Source organism: Liolophura sinensis, chromosome 7, assembly GCF_032854445.1.
Source record: "Liolophura sinensis isolate JHLJ2023 chromosome 7, CUHK_Ljap_v2, whole genome shotgun sequence".
NCBI lineage: Eukaryota > Metazoa > Mollusca > Polyplacophora > Chitonida > Chitonidae > Liolophura > Liolophura sinensis.
In genome coordinates, this window is record NC_088301.1 from 56,481,065 (window position 1) to 56,494,544 (window position 13,480).

The 13,480-nt window shown below is 38.0% G+C and overlaps 1 long non-coding RNA gene across 3 annotated transcripts; it reads left to right on the forward strand.

Moving 5' to 3' along the window:
* The first annotated feature begins 12 nt into the window (after window positions 1-12).
* LOC135471398 (uncharacterized) lies at window positions 13-9,311 on the forward strand. 3 transcript variants are annotated; one of them, XR_010444435.1, is made up of 4 exons: window positions 13-64; window positions 4,116-4,187; window positions 4,765-4,846; window positions 8,424-9,311. It is a non-coding gene; the product is annotated as an uncharacterized LOC135471398 (long non-coding RNA). The 3 variants fall into 3 exon arrangements; XR_010444436.1 differs by lacking the exon at window positions 13-64 and having other exon boundaries at window positions 4,063-4,187; window positions 4,765-4,915; window positions 8,496-9,311; XR_010444434.1 differs by lacking the exon at window positions 13-64 and having other exon boundaries at window positions 4,063-4,187.
* The last annotated feature ends 4,169 nt before the right edge of the window (window positions 9,312-13,480 follow it).

Here is a 13,480-nt window from a genome sequence, read left to right on the forward strand (position 1 = left end):
TGGTCGAGTGGTAGGCAGATGCGGTATTCCACAGCTCGGCGGTCTTTCCCAGGTGCAGCAGTCTGTAAGTGTTCTGCTCAGCTTTTGAGTTCTGGCTTTTTTTGTCCAATCCATGCAATCTCACACATATGCTGTTGCTCTGAGTCGTACATATGTTTTTGGCACTTTGCCACCAGCCTCAGTGTTGCTTTGCTGCCACTGATTGAATATTTTTTTTTCCTTTCCTAAACCTTGACACCTGTCTTTTTCTCTGTCCTTTGGCCATGAAAAATGTCATGTTTTTCAAAAAGTACAAAAATCTCATATCTAATTTGAGCTTCACTGAATAGTTTCAGTCTGCTAGGCATGTCCTATTTTAGGGGCCTCCGTGGCTCAGTCGGTTAGCGTGCTAGGGCAGCGTAATGACCCAGGAGTCTCTCACCAATGCGGTCGCTGTGAGTTCAAGTCCAGCTCATGCTGGCTTCCTCTCCGGCCGTATGTGGGAAGGTCTGCCAGCAACCTGAGGATGGTCGTGGTTTTCTCTCGGGCTCTGCCCGGTTTCCTCCCACCATAATGTTGGCCGCCGTCGTATACATGTAAGTGAAATATTCTTGAGTACAGCGTAAAACACCAATCAAATAAATAAATCAATAAAATGTTCTATTTCAGGGTTTATATAAGCCTTGCACCAAAAGCACTTATCTGTTATGTAACACAGACAGGCTATGACACCTTCAGAACTTATTAGTTATGCACCACTTAACAGTTAAACCTCAAGTTTTTGTGTTTGACATCTTTGTTTGATTGGTGCTTTCTTGTGCTAATGCAGCATAAGTTTTCAGCCAAGTCAGTCAGTTCAACCACAAGATTAAGGTTCAGTCAAAAAAAAAAAAAAAACAGGAATCTGTGGAGATGTCAAAATGACACATCAATAGTCCTTGCTGTCTGTGGCACTCGTCACACTATACAAATTAGCCTCTATTGTGATTACTTGATGTCTCTTAATAATATTGGCTCTTTTTATATATTCCCTAGGATGGGCATTTCTTACATTGTTAAGAAGGGCAATGTCTTGAAAGGTTTTGAATATTTATTTGATACCTGAAAAAGTGAGTAAAAAAACCCCAATTTCAATGTAGCGCCTGTCACATGCAATTGACCAATCACAGGATTGCCAAATGCAGTATGCCATGTGCATACAAATACCACGGTCCACGATGACATCTTTTACAACCACCACGATCAATAACATAGGAAGTCACTGCTCTGCAATTTTTATGCATATTATGGTTAGTCATATTTAAGACAATGTAATATTTGATGACTTTCTTTTTTGGAAAGATCTTTGAACAACCTAATTAGGGGTTCAAGTCATTCATGCTCGAATCCCTCTTGTATCCGTTAATATTATTTCTTTTCATTATTATTATTCTCACCAAAACTGGGACACATTTGTAGTGAAAATGTTAAGTCGGAAGTTTGTGATATTTTAAAGTGTTTGTATCTGATTTATGCAAAACCGAAAGTGGCATCATAAAAACCAGAAGTGGGTATATCTACTTAAGCAATGAAGCTGGAGAAGGCCTAACATCATCCCAAGGCAAGTAGACAAATTTTACAAAAGTGATGTCAGCAACCCGTTCGACCTGGCGGCTATATAAGCTTGATATAGAAATGTTTGAGAGTCATTTTCTCCACAACCCTATGTCAGATTGACTTGAAATTTAGCACACATAACAGGCGTTTCCTGGAGACTATTTGGAAGAAAAATTGCAATGTTTATGCAAAATAGGTTGTACATGGTACAACAGAAGTGATATCGCGTGGTTTTTAATTTTTATTTTTTTGAATTTCAGTATTCTGAATATGCTATCTGACGTAGCTTGATGTCCTGATAACAAATCTGGTCTTATTTTTTCCCAGTAAGATGTACTTATGTTGCAAATTGCGACCTATTTGTAGGTGACAGAAAACTGATATGGCTACAAAGTTCAGAATTGCTGAGTGAAAGGGCCTATACATGTACTCTATGTATTGCTGAAAATCTTTGAGCTGTCCTTAATAAATAGAGGCTGTACAGAGCTTCAAAATTTGACAAAAGACCGATATACTATATTTTGGCACATTTACAAGTACATGTTATACATGTATAATGCATATACAATCCGTAAGTGTTCTAGGAGAATGTAGAATGTGAATACGGTAAGTATGTCATCTGACATGGTTTGACATTCTGATCACGAATCCAGTCTTATTTTTTTCCTGATGTGTATACTTTTATATATTTCCACTATTCTACCTGGCGTAGTTTGATCACGAAGCTGGTCTTTTATTCACTTCTGTGCTTCATAGTTTGTTGCAAATCGCGACAAAAGTCCGAAAAGTGCAATTGCCCCCATATTTGGAGGTCACGTAAGAGAAATCATTACAGCTGTAAAGGTGAAAATGGCTGTGAAAAGGGCTATTTATGTACTGTATGTATGCTGAAAATTGTTGAGCTGTGTTCAAAAAAAAGAGCACATGCACACCTTGAAATATTGCCCAAAAGTCAGTTAACTTCGTTTTGCGCATCTATATAAGCTGAAAATTGTTGAGCTGTGTTTCCAAAAAAAGAGGACATGCACACCTTGAAATATTGCCCAAAAGTCAGTTAACTTCGTTTGCGCATCTATATAAGCATTCTATACAGTGTACTTACAGTGCACTAATGGCTATGAAGAATGTAGGCTATCTAATTAAGGTGGTTCTATTAGCCATGCATTGACACTATTAAGGTAACCAAAAGCGAGACCGCATAGGCCGGCAATACCGGCTTGAAACGCGGCATCGCTGCTTTAGCAGCAATATTTAGAGAATTTAACATCGGTGTCATTTTTAATTTGGGTTAGAGAACTGTATTTGAAGGTATCACTTCACTTGTACATTATGTGTAAGTCAGGTATTTTTGAGTATGGCATAATCACTGTTCAAATAAATAAATAAACCCTGATTAATCAGCACAATTGTTAATAACTATTAGCATAGATACATGTAGCAACAAGGCATCCTTTAGTCCTTTGTGCAGACAATAAGTACTGGAACATACATATGTCCACTGTATGCCCACATGTGATCATGTTTTACATATTTTATTTTATTTTTTAATTAAAGTCTTGGGTAGCTGCTAATATCCAAACAATGCTTTGATCTCTACATTAATGTTCCTAACACCTGTCCTCAAAACAGGCCCTAGCTTACACCACCAGCACGTGGTAGCAGTATGTATGTGGTTACTGTAGGGGACTGTTCTGTTGTCATTGTGTGGTCTCAGGTTAAACGCCTTGTTGCATACTGTAATCAATATATCTGCCTGTCCATCTTCCTGTCATGTTCCATGTTACTCTTCTAAAGCACTGCGCCAATATTTATCAACATTTCATTACATCTGCATCATTTTCACGTCATTTGCATAGAGGTTGAAAGACGTTATGTCTCTCAACATCCTGGATGCTTTGCCATAAATGTTTTGTATCTTTCCTAAACTAAAGGTGCTAATTGGCCTATGTCATACCCCAAGCATTGGCATCTGTTGTCAGCTGAGTATTTACTCAGCCAAAAATATGATTGCAGTGGCCACCCACAGTACACAGGTAGCCAGTCTTGGGTAGCAATGTATATCAAATACCACTTCAGCGAGTTGGTGGTTGAACTCACAGGTCTTTTTTTACTACCATAACTCAGCCATTCACAGGGTTGAGATTGCCACCCATGGTGCACGGATTGTTAAATTCAGTTTATTTTGGTTTAGAGGACAGGATTTTAACATATCTCTCTGAACATAATACAGTTTTATGAACTGCTCATTCATTCATTCACTCATACATTAATTTTGATTTGTCATTCTGTCTGCTCAATCATTCCTCTGTCCACCTGTCAGTCACACAGGTCTCATTCTCATAAAATTTTATATGCATGTGTTCATTTTGTGTAACCTCACATCAAGTTTAATATCCTGCTTACTCCATGAATAGTTACTGGATTTCTAGTGCGTCATACTAATATCAATTTGCCATAATTATGACCTTGCAGGGTGCTTTACTTTTCACTTGATGCATTCTGTTAACTTTATTTTTAATGTTATATTCGTATCTTTGAAGGTGTGCCAGAAAGCGGCAGATGGTCGTGAATTTTTCCCAAGCTTTGCCCGGTTTAGCACTGGCTGCCATCGTGTAAGTCAAATATTCTGGAGTACAGTGTAAAACTCCAGCTATGTAGATAAATAATGGTTATGTTATAAATATTCTTTAAAGTCATGCCTAGTTGCTTTTTAAAACCTTTAATGTAGTCAAAAGGTTTTTTCCTTCTCTCACTTGTGGCACATTGGTAACAGTAAGCATTTGACAACACATTTGTTTTTTTCCAGTTTTCTCCACCCATAAAAGTTACTGCCATCATATCGGTATGTCATTAAACAACAGTTAAGTTAGTAAAGAAATAAATACGCAACCTAAAATATAAAGTGACGTAATGAAAGGTACACAACACACAAATACTAACAAAGCATGTTCATTTTAAGTAATTTTTTTCATTTTCATTTCCTTGTTTGTAGTAGCTGTCTGGTTGAATTACAAATATTCATGAATTTCATCATATTTGGCCACTGTCCTAGCAGGTTTCTTTTATTAATTCCATTCATATAATATGCCCCTAAAAGGTGCATTTATCGTACATGTACCTCACCCATCCATATATACTCAACAAAGAGTATATTTGTTATATATATTTGTTATATATGTTTTACTTCAGTGGCCTGGGCCTTCATACCCGAGGGGGTTAGCACGCCAGCACAGCGCTATGAACCCAGGAACCTCTCACCAATGTCGTTGCTGTGAGTGCAAGTCCAGTTCATGCTGGCTACCTGTTGGTGGAAAGGTCGTGCAGCAACTTGTTGATGGTCGTGAGTTTCCCCTGTTTCTTCCCACCATAATGCTGACGGTGGTCATTTAAGTGAAACATTCTGGATACGGCATAAAACACCAATCTAAAACCTAAAAAAATACTTCAGCACTCTGGTAGTCACCAAAGGTGGTGTACACAACATCCAAGCAGGGGAATGTGTAAATTCAGCATATTATCTACATTATAAATACCTACACAAGAACTTTGTGTAACTGTCCAGTTAACCTTTAGGTTTAAGGCCACTTATACTCAGATACTTGCCCCTTTAGTGATAAACATAGTGTGAGTCAAAACATAGCATCCAATGACAGGAATATTGTCAAGTCCACATTTCATGCACACCAGTTACTTTAATGAGCAATTTTAATGAAATCTTTATGTAATGAGGGGACAAATTCCACTTTTTTTTCTTATTTCTTGTATTCTTCTTTTGCTTTTTTTAATCTAGCATACTTACAATTGTTTATAAACAGGTTTATTATAGTTTTTTTTGCTCCAATCTTTGTTAACTACCATTGTATCAACTCTTCATTTGCTTAGTTTCAAAGGATCCATTTTCAGTTATTTTCGTTGCATTTTTTTCCAGAAGTCAACTTCTGGTGACTTGCAGTCAGAATCTCAAAATTCATCAAATAGCATAGTTTTATGTAATATTATCTAATAACTGGTTGCAGAAAACATAAAAACGATTTCTCATTTACCAGAGTTTAGGACATAGACAGCTTCGTTATTTGCATACAAATGAAAAATCCGTCAGTAGGATTTTTGGCCTTTGAACACCATGTAAGTTTCAACATGCCCACCAAATCACCTTACCCAATTTGCTCATGCATACATTGCATTTTTTTTTCAAATAACATAAATTGATGGGATGTTACATGTGCTAAATATAGGAGTATAAGAAGATATACCCACTTCTGGTTTCAAGGATGTCACTTCAGGCTATATATTTGCATATTTACAATCACTGCCCAGAACTACAACACATTGAACTATTTTGCAGAAAGTGCATTTTTTTTTCTTTTTTCATGTCCTGCTTTTGGTTTGCAAAGGTAAAATTTGTGTCTTTGCATTGGCATTATGCTAGGCCTTAATACTATGTCTCTAGCTTCATTGTTAAGGAGAGATACCCACCTCCAGCTTTTAGGATGTCACTTTGAGTTTTTTTAAAATTGCAAAAACTACATCAAACAGTGTAGACTTCTGTGGCTCAAAGGCTACACAAAAGGCAAAACTGTCCGATGTGGCAAAATAGTTACAACACACTAAAATAAAGTGTGGCAATTTATGTACATGCATACCAATTTTAACCTCACCATAGGTTTCTCGTGTGACTTTGAAGAATAAGAAAAACAGCCATTTTTTGAGTGTTATCTGCTATTTTCTGGGCAACGCACAAAAAAAATGAAACCATGTTCAAGTTCAGCAGGCAAAACTTCATCTAATAGTGTACTCGTAACTTAATAGTTCAGGTCATTTTTTATGTCACATGACTAATTTATTTAGTTTGTTTATTTGATTGGTGTTTTTTACACCGAACTCATGAATATTTCAGTTATATGACAGCAGCCAGCATTATGGTGTGAGGAAACTGGGCAGACCCCAGAGGAAACCCACAAGTTGCTGTAGACCTTACCACGTACGCATAGATAGAACGCCAGAATGAGCTGGACTTGAACTTATAGCGCACATGACCAATAGCAAACTTCAACAGTATTCATTGCCCTTTGCAAGCTTTAATGCTCTGTGAGTGCTGTAAGAGCAAACCAAATTTCATCTTGATCTGTGTAGTGGTTTTGGACAACAACATTTATAAAGCTTTTTATTATCTAACAAAGTAGCGGAAAAAATATCAAACCGCAATATCATTTTGTTTAGCAGTTGTTATATTTTGACTATCCCTTAGCAGTGAGGTTCGGTGTTGAAAAAGAATTAGTAAAAATTGGGCCCAGAGTACATTTTTTTAATAGCCCTAATTATAACATTTTGTGTCCTAGTCTGCATCATTAAGTTTTACATTTACAAAGTTCTGCATGTTCTTGCCCGTGTGATTGTCTTGCTAATACCACATAATTAAAAAGGATTTAATTAGTGTATAATCTTGATATAATCTCTATACTCTGTGTTCTCAAGATTAATTTGATGGGTTGGTTGTTGTGCTGTGTAAAATAGGAACAAAGATACACTCACATATAGATACGTCAGTTCCTGAAGTTTACTATATCTTCATCTGAGAATTTTTCTTTTGTACCACCTGCCACATCTTGATAATGTATTAAAAAAAACTCTGGTATGCTGGAAACGAAAGCCTGTAGCCTAGGTCCCTAAAAACAATAAGTTTTAATTTTCAGTGGTAAACAAACTACAAGGCTCCCAATATAGAAAAACATGCATATTGGCTGTAGCATTCTAGGGGTAGCCATATGGTCAAAGTAGATCTGCTGGTCATAAGGGGGAAGGTCTGTCACCACCATATGGATGGTGATGGTTCCCCCGAGCTCTGCCTGCATTCTTCCTACCATAGTGTTTGCATACATAGTATAAGTTCAGTATTCTTAGGTACAGCATGAAACATCAATCAAATAAATAAATTATGCAAATTAGGGTTCTGTGGCCATATTTAATAGGTCATATGACCAGTTTTAAGTGTGGCATTTTTTCTAGAACTCAAAAATGAGGCAAATTACATCATTTCAGATGTAATTCAGTGCACTCAATGTAAATAAGGCAATATTTTTACAGCAACTTTCAAGATTTTGCTGGAAGTGAAAACAAAGCGATGAAAATGGTTTGCAAAAAATATCTAACATGAAATAAAAAAAATTGCAGGAAATCCTGACATTTCATCTCAGAAAATAACTGTATCCTGCAGCTCATGTCATGTGTCTGTTAACTACATCATCTTTTTTTAGCTCGTCTTAGCTGATGTTGTTCTCTGAGTTGGCAGTAAATAACAAGGAAAGCATGCACGGTTACATGTCTGATTACTCAGAGACAGCATATGGAGATGTAGGGTGTTTGTAACCCTCTTACCCGTGCTTCATATGTGGGATATTGATGCTTCATGATTAACTCTGTAATTAATAATATTACTTCTTAACCATACTTTTTTTTTTACACTTTTATTTCATTTCACAGTTTTATTCTTCATTTTCCTATCGTTCCTCTTTATTTATTCATTAGTGTTTTACGTTGTGCTCAAGAATATTTTACTTATATGATGGCAGTCAGTATTATGATGGGAGGAAACAGTGCCGAGGGAAACCACAACCTTCTCTGAGGGGCATTACCTGCTGTCAATAGACATGCTTTGGACAATTTTTAACACCATGTGTTCAAATTGACATTCCGGTTTGTGTAAACAAGGATTTGCATTCAGTGCATGTATTATTTTCCTTCTGAAGTATTTTCCTTCTGAAGTATTTGATTTGCTTGATTAAAAATCTTTTCTACATGCAGCTCTGCCAAATATATGTTTTCTCCTTAACATCTGTTATATTTATCAGCAGATTGACAACTACATTTTTTCTGAAGTGGTGGAACAGTTTACACTGTCGTCATTGTCTTCATGTTAACAGCAGGAAGATTCATTTGGGCTCCATACAACATGGAACTTCAAGCAAAATGCAGGCCAACATTCCAAGACCTCATACAGAAATGCGTCCTACACCTTTCACAGACATAAATGCACTGTGCAGTGATGCTCGAATGACCATGCTCTGGAACGTCTAAATATGGAGAAGAGTATCCCTGTGGCTTCTTTGTTTCAATATAAAATTATTTTAAATATTCAGGAAAGTACACATTGTTAGCATGGTGCAAAGTCAGCATATTTTGCATTATTACGATCATGTTTGTTGGTTCCTTCATTGAGAAGGAAGAGTGCAAGTATCTTTCCAAAACATTAATAAATTGTAGAACAACATTTTTGTAATAATCAGCTCATTACATATCAGTCTCGCTGATAGTATGAGTACCATAATGCAGAAATTGCAAAGCTCTTGCACACTTGTTAAAGTGCAGGGAGAAAGTGATAATATTTAATTTGTGTAATTCATATTACACATAGGTGAACGACTTAAAATTTTACCCAAAAGCTCATTTTTAGAGGCAAATAAACGTTGTCAGATATTATTTTTGGTGTGATAACTTACTTATTCCTTTATGATATCGTCCTACCTTCCAAACAAACCGCCAAGCACCCTTCTAACATTAATATAACTCTCGGAAACAACACAATGTACAACTTTTGTGATGGTCCAAATTTTAGGTCATACACCGTAAATTTCAAAAGTACTTTAACTGCCTTATCGGTGTTCAAATGTTCAAATAATATTTCTTTGTCCATGTTCATTTGTAATATTTTTGGGTTAAATAAGTATAAATAAATGGTTGAAAGCTTATTTGTGTTGTGATCAAATTAATTTATTTGTTCATGAGTGTGCATGCTCAATCGATAACAGTGTCCTTTCATCCCTTTCACAATGGTGTCAGAACAGATGAGGTAAACTGATAAGGCCTCCTTGGCCGAGGTGGTTAGCGGCACAATGACCCAGGAGCCTCACACTAATGAGGTCGGTGTGAGTTCAAGTCCAGCTAATGCTTGCATCCTGTCAGGCCGTACGTGGAAAGGTCTGCCAGCAACCCCCAAAGGCCAATAGGTTTCCACAGGCTCTGCCCGTTTTTCCACCACCAAATAAATAAATAAATATAAACTGCATAAAACATTATATAATGTTTATTGTAAGCCTTGTGTTCATTCAGACACTTCTTCCCAGTAGGGGGCCTCTGTGGCTCAGTCGGTTAGCGCGCTAGCTCAGCGTAATGACCCAGGAGCCTCTCACCAATGCGGTCGCTGTGAGTTCAAGTCCAGCTCATGCTGGCTTCCTCTCCGGCCGTAAGTGGGAAAGTCTGCCAGCACTCTGCGGATGGTCGTGGGTTTCCACCCACCATGATGCTGGCCGCCGTCGTATAAGTGAAATATTCTTGAGAACGGCGTAAAACACCAATCAAATCAATCAATCAAATCTTCCCAGTAACTACTGTATCTTGTTTGGTGTTATATGTGGGCTATACTACAGCCGAATATATACTGAAACTTAGCATGTTGAATGCATATCATCTTATGTGTGTAGTTCAATGCCTTCACAATATTTCGACTTGCAAAGTGGCCAATGGAAATGGGACAAATGGGAAAAGGACAAAGGAAGTTGTTTGAATCAAGGTCTACCACTTCTAGGTTTCCGGTGGTTAATGTTACGCCATACATATTCTTTGGCCAAAGCAGTCGTTACAACTAACTGTATTTGAATGTGGTTGACTCAAGGTGTAAAAACCAAAAAAAAAATGGAAATAATTTAGAAGAACTGTCAGGCTGAAGTATGCTGGTGTATTCGCTATTCCTCCATGATTTGGTGTTAAATGTTATATACCCACTGAAGAGTGAGTGAGTGAGTGCCTGGGGTTTAAAGTGTACTTAACAATTTTTCATATGATGACGAAGGAGTCCTTAGAGTGCACATAATAGGCCTTCTTGTTGCAGGACAGATTTCTACCGCTCTTTTATCTAGTGCTGCTTCACTGAGACAATTTACCGAAGGAAAGTAAGCCGACCCGCCCGAGCCATTATATTGATACGGGTTAACCAGTCCTTGCACTATTCGCTTCATGCTTAGCGCCAAGTGAGGAAGTCACACTTTCCTCTTTGAAGACCTTAAGTGTGACACGACCCAAGATTAACCCTGGATCTACAGCCCCGAAGGAGACACTATTGACGCTATTGAGGCCGGTTACCCCAGTGAAGAATCTGTTCAAAAGCTGCCATCTGAACCACAAACATGTAACTTAAAATTTACGTCAGGTACACACAGACATGCAGTGTGTAACTACGCCATTCAAGTGTAATAAATAAGTACTGTATCATTAATTAATAACTAATCATATGGTTAAAAGGGGGGCCTCCGTGGCTCAGCTGGTTAGCATGACAGCGCTGCGTAATGACCTCTCACCAATGCGGTCGCTGTGAGTTCAAGCACTGTCTATGCGGACCTTCTCTCCGGCTGTACGTGGGAAGGTCTTCCAGCAACCTGCTGATGGTCGTGGGTTTCCCCCCGGGCTCTGCCCGGTTTCCTCCCACCATAATGCTGGCCGCCGACGTATAAGTGAAATATTCTTGAGTACGGCGTAAAACACCAATCAAATAAATAAATAGTGTTAAAAGTTTCAAATTCAATCAAGTTTTAATCTGGCAAAGAGGGAACTATATCCCCATTTTTTGTGCACACCATAAGCCAGACTTTTCTCTCTGAGTTTTATGCAACCTTTGATCGTGTGAAATAAAAAAAAATTAAAGAATATCAACAGCAATACATCAAGTTTCATGCAATTTGCTCTACTCACACTGTTGGCTTATATTCTTGTTTTCAATGAAGAAATGTTTTCATGTCAAAGTAAAGGCTGAAATCATTTACAAGAAACACTGTCCAGCAAAACAGGTCCATGTATTTTTTTAGATTTTTTTTCCCATTCATTTTATGGGTTTTAAACATCAAATTCTAAAATTGGATGTAGCACCCAGAGGGTATCCGTCACACAGTATAACTCCAACTATATGTTTATGAATAGTGTTTGATGGTCTTTCACCTGACATATACTTCATGTAGATGTTTTCTTTGTCATCAACGGTTCTGTCAAGTGGTGATGTTACGTGTCCAAATTCACTTCAAACCAAGACATAACCAAATAGATTTTAATTTTGGCAATATGCAGTATTTCTCAAACGCAGGGTCTGATTACATAATATTTATTTATTTGATTGGGGTTTTACGCCGCACTCAGGAACATTTCACTTATATGACGGCGGCCAGCATTATGGTGGGAGGAAACGGAGCATAGTCCGGTCGAAACCCACAACCACCCGCAAGTTGCTGCAGACTTTCCCACGGGCTATAAAGTATGTTATCTACAGCAAGAAAATGGCCGAAAGTATATGTGTGGTGTTAAATTTGTGCAATTTGAGCCCTGCTTATAATATGAGGTAGGACTTAAATATATTCTTGCTTCGCGTTTATACACTGGTTTTCACTCAGATAGCAGTGCACATATGTCTAGGGTTAGGAAAATCTACGTTTTCCCGTTTCTAAAGCTATATTCTTATAAAATCAAGAAAATACAGATCATATTCTGTTTAGACTACGTACATAAAGAATGGACTCAGGAGCAACTGGGTTTGTAGAAGTCCGCAGTCCCAGTTCATCACTCAGATAGCAGACGTCTTTGTCCAGGGTTAGGTTAGGGTTAGGTAGGGTAAGGTGAATGCTACCGTTTTTTTCCTCTTGAAATGTGATATTTATTCAAATTCATAAGAGGCATGACGTATTCAGTCCACATTACGTACATAAAGAATGGATTCACCAGCAACTGGCTTTGTAGGAGTACGCGGTACCAGTTCATCTCTCAGATAACAGTGCACCCATGGCGTCTCTGTCTAGCGTTGGGTTAGGGTTAGGCTAGGGTTAGGCTAGGGTTAGGTGAATGCTACCTTTTTCCTCTTGAAACGCGATGTTTTAATCAAATTAAGAAAAGGCGTGACGTATTCTGTCCCCATTACGTATATAAAGAATGAATTCAGCAGCAACTAGCTTTGTAGGAGTACGCTGTGCCAGTTCTTCACTCAGATAGCAGTGCGCCCGTGGCGTCTCTGTCTAGGGTTGGGTTAGGGTTAGGCTAGGGTTAGGTGAATGCTACCTTTTTCCTCTTGAAACGCGATGTTTTAATCAAATTAAGAAAAGGCGTGACGTATTCTGTCCACGTTACGTACATAAAGAATGAATTCAGCAGCACTAGTATGAGTGAGCAGTGGCACCTCATAACTCAGTTCGCAGTACATATATATGGGTTAGAGTTATATCATTGTTAGTTTAATATATTTGAAATTCGACATGGTGGTGAAATTAATGAAATACACGACATATGCAATATATTAATTGGATAAACAATCCATGTGACTTAGTACCACTGAGCACCGCTAGCTCATCTGTCGGAATGCCCTGGAGACCGCTAAAGTTAGCTAGTGCAGCATTATTACCCAGGAGTCCTCTCACGAGTATCGATAGCTGTGAGTTCAAGTTCAGCTTATGCTGGCTTTCCCTCCAACCGTACGTGGGAAGGCCTGGGATCAACCTGCGGACTGTCGTGGGTTTCTCCCAGGCTCTGTCGAGTTACCGTTCATCTTAATTCTGGCCGCTGTGATATAGGTGAAATATTCTTGAGTACGACGTAAACCTCCAGTGAGATAAATAGCTTTTTATGTATCTATGCTTGGGGTTTAACGTCGTACTTAACATTTTTTTTAGATACATAAATAAATAACTAAATTTTCCAACGAAGTGCTATTACATATGAACGTTGTACGTGATGTTTTCCTCAGAAAATAATAAATGACAAATATTATATATACAATCTGACGCAAATATTTACTTTAACGCATAAAGAATCAGTGTGTACATTTGGTGTCTCGGGTTGCATTGCCCAGAGTACCTCTTGTTTGGAAATGTAGATCATT